This window comes from Lolium rigidum, chromosome 7, assembly GCF_022539505.1.
Source record: "Lolium rigidum isolate FL_2022 chromosome 7, APGP_CSIRO_Lrig_0.1, whole genome shotgun sequence".
Lineage (NCBI taxonomy): Eukaryota > Viridiplantae > Streptophyta > Magnoliopsida > Poales > Poaceae > Lolium > Lolium rigidum.
In genome coordinates, this window is record NC_061514.1 from 190,447,902 (window position 1) to 190,452,117 (window position 4,216).

The window sequence follows — 4,216 nt, forward strand, 5'->3', positions numbered from 1 at the left end:
GCACGCCTGCGTCGCATGGATTTCGCTTCTTCGGCAATGAAGACCCGTCCTCGCCCTCCTGCTTGGCTTCACGGGAGATGCGATCGTTGTCACGAAGCTGGGCATTGGGCACCGTTTTGCCGCGAGCAACTCAGATGCAACAATTGTCGCCGATTCGACCACAAAGCCAAGTGTTGTACTGGGAGAACAGCTCCCCGCCCTCCTCTAGTCCAAGATCGTCGTGGTTCACATCCTTCTACCGCTTTCCGTCCTTGTCCATGGCAACAGCGGTCCCCTCTGGGTCCACAGCAGCAGCCGAAGCTACCTCGCGAGCCGGCAGATTTGCGGCTGCAGTCTGTCCTACCTGAGCAGGCCGAGCTGCTTTGCTCTGAGCTGCGAGGTTGCCTTGCACGCGTTGAGAGTTTTCTGGTAAGGGCAGAAGATGCCCTTGGTAGGCTCAAAGTTGCGCTTGATGTCTCCCCTCCATCCGAGCTCCATGTCAACTCCACGGATGATGTGGAGGCATGCCTCTTTGGTGAGTTTTCTCCACGTGCAATGCCTTTCCTGTCGCCGCAGCCCGTTGTCCCTACTGCAGCTGAGAGCAAAGATACCTCTAGGGTAAGGGCATCTCCAACGGGGCGACCCATCCCGCGCCCGCGCGTCCGGATGGGTCGAAACGGACAAAAACGCGGCCCAGCGCGCGTCCGGGACGATCCAAACCCGGCCAAATCTGGGACGAGTTTGCGTGGCCGCGGACGCCGATGGCTGGCCGCGCGCGTCCGCCCCTGGCCCGCGTGTCATGGACATAACAAATATTTTTCATTAAAAAGTACCCATTACAAAAAAAAATAGCCTACTACTTCTATCCTAGTACGTACGGGGCCGGCGGCCTCGCAGGCGACTCTTCGCCGGCTCGCCGTCGGGGCCGTGGATTTCACTCGACGCGGACGGGCTGTACGCGTGAGGATTCCACTCCAGCTACGAGCTGGGTGGCGCGGCGGAGGACTTCATCCTCCTCCTTTCCGCTCGCGCGCCTCCAGTTCCTGCAGGGCGGCGCGTTCCACAGCGGTGCGCGCCTCCAGGCGAACGCGGCCGGCGGCCTAGGCCTCGTGGTTCCCGTTCCGCCGGCGCATGCGCTCTTGTCGGCCGCGCTCTGCCGACGCAGCAGCCTCCCGGGCGCGCCGCTCGGGCGAGGGCATCTGGATGAGGTGGCGGGCTGCTCGCATAGCGAGCAGCTCGTTCTTCTGCCCGAGGATGTCGCCTAATCGGCGGCGGCCGGCCCGGCAGGTCGCCTCGTGCTCTTTCGTCACGCGCGTGAGGTCGGCGAGACGCTCCTCGATGGCGGCATTGATGTTGGCCAGCGCGAGGTCCTCCTCGTTCACGGGCTCCTCCTCCGCTGCGGCCGCCCCCTCCTCCGCTGCCTCGTACCAGCCGTCCGCGGTCTCGTGCCAGCCGTCTGCGGCCGCCTCCACCATCTCCACGTCCCCTTCCTTCTTCGTCGCCGCCTCGGCAGCAACGCGGAGCGCGTCGTCGTCGGCGACCCACCGCGCGTCCGCACGCTCCTCCTCCTCCGTCCGCGGGAACCTGGCCCGGGCGGCGAGGGAGAGCTTGGCCCACGTGGCCTGCAGGGTGCGCGGCATGGCGCCGGAGAAGGTGGAGGGGGAGAGGACGGCGGAGAGGGTGTGATGCGGTCTCTGGCCACCGCCGTCTTTTATAGCTGGTGGCCTGGCGAGAAACTTGGGCGCGAGCGCGCGCCAAAGGGCTTTTCGAGAGCGCGGGAACTTTCCCGCGCGTTCCACCGTCCACCATTGTTGTCCCGTCGAGGCCTGCCATGGCGCAGCGCCGCGCAAGGAAGACGAACCACGTGGCGTCTGTTTGGGTCGCCGCGTTGGGCGCAGCATGCGACCCAAACGGACACGCGGACGCGGGCCGCTGTCCGCGTGTCCGCTCGGCCACCCAAACGGCCCAAAACGGACTGCCCAGCGCGTCCGTTTGGGTCGCGCGGTTGGAGATGCCCTAACTTCGGTGATACAGATCATGTCCGAGAGTTGCAAGAGTTGTCCGAAGAGCCTGCTTCTTCAAAGGTGGGCTTGGTTGGGGCCTCATTGGTGGCTCCCGTAAGTGAGATAATGCATGTTATGCAGATTATGCCTGAGCTGCGGGATTTATGTGTGGAACCATTCGTGGTGTTCCCAACGGAGGTGGTGTCTTTGAGTGATGAGGTTAGTAAGGCAGGTGCAGTGGCACCCGATGATCTCTTTGCAAAAGAGGTTTGTGACTTACTCATTAGTTTGGAGGCTGCTTGTCCGGGGTCTGGCAAAGAGATTGCTACCATCCTGATGGAGAAGGCGTCAAAGGATATAATCAAGAAAGTGAAGAAGTCCCTAAGAAGAAAATGCAAGTAGAGTGGCACGGCATGGAAGGCGATGATGGCTGATTGACGAGTGATTCTCAACTTTTCGGGTACAGTAAGTTTTCTTTGGCGCCGGGATGATCCATGTACCGAGAGTGTGCGATTGAAGCATGTGAGGAGAGTTTTTGGTATGCGGGGAGTTCATGCTTTGGGTGTAGTCTGTGTGTTTGTTGTAACGGTTTTCGCCCGATTTTCTCCTAAAAACTTGGCACCCTCTTCTTAATTAATATATGAGGCAAAGCTTTTGCCTCAGTTTCAAAAAAAAAAAAAAAAAAACTAAGATCTCTTTGGTTCCACAATGGCTTAGAAGACATAAAGTTATTCCCGATGGATTCTCCTTTTTTAGGATTTCCTGATGGGGTTCCAGTATGCTTAACTGTCGGCCACGTGACGGTCTACCATTTTGCCCTCCGGCCGCTCATATGCTTCAGTTTATATTCGATGGATAAAGTTGGCTGTTTCTGGCCACCAACTACATGGTCGCCTCTGAAAATCGAATATATCCATTCATATCTAATGTCCATGTCGCTAGTTGTTACTTTTTTGAAGTGGTCTATGTGGCTAGTTATTATAAATTATCTGCCAAGCAAATGTATCGCTTCCAATCGATTGATTCAAATAGTCTACACAAGGATCACACCAACGCCACCATACCAAGTAGGTCAACAACGATTGCTTGGATGTGATTGAGGGAGCTATCGTCTTATATCCAGGTGTCTTCTGTTAAGTTGTCGACAACAGGAGTGAATAGATTGGAAAACAGACTAAATTACTAACCGCCCAAACGGTCTCGGGTTATATACATGAAGAAGAGCCACGTGTAGGCGAAACATGAAAAATTGGGATATACTGAAACAGCCATGGGGACAATCTATCCGGGTAGATCAACAAACTGCTTGGGTTAGAGATCTATTGGTAGCTAATCCGAGGTGTCTTGTGCTAAGTTGTTGGCTGTGCGCAGCGAAATATTAAGAAACTGCTCTCTCTCTCTCTCCATTCCATGAGAGAGTAACTACTAACTAGTACGTTATTGCTAACCATCCAACCATCTCGGTTACTTTAGTATGAACACGAGCGACATTGAAGTAAGTTATGGCAAGCGACAGTCTAGAACATACATCCTATATTCCTACGTCTTCAAATAAGTGTCTTCTAGCTTCGTATTAACTCAAACGTTTAAAATTTTGACCAACTTTATTAGAAAATGTAGCAATATTTATGACATTAAACAATTATAGATTCATCTTCAAACCTAGTTTCATATATAAAAATATCGATTTTATATTATGTATGTTACTACTCTTTTCTGTAAAGTTGATCAAACGTAAATAGAAATCGACTTGAAATAAAACTAGATATACACTTATTTGAGGACTAAGAGGCTATCTCTGCCAGAGTAATATATTTTTGAGTGATCATGCACTTATGCAATAAAGAATTGATCAGTGGATCTGACCATCAAAAAGTGGGAATCGTCACAACGAGATAGAGGCCTGGACGAAGATTAGCCTAGCTGGCCGGATGAATATATATATGACGCGCTGTTTGGTTACTCCGCTTCGTGGTTAGTTCTTGTTTTCGTTGAATATTCATAGGCTGTCCGTATCCGACGTCTGCATGGAGTATGCGGTGTTATGTATGTCGATCCTTCTTCATTGTGAGCCTGAACCTGCCTACAGCAAGCACGATTAATCTGGCATTGGCCCCGAGGGCTGCTTTCCCTTCATCCTTGCTTTTCTCTAAAAAAAAGTTAGTGATCTCATGCAGAGCTCTTTGGTCAATTAACTCTTGATCGATCGATCCACGGCCACGTGACGGGCTCCC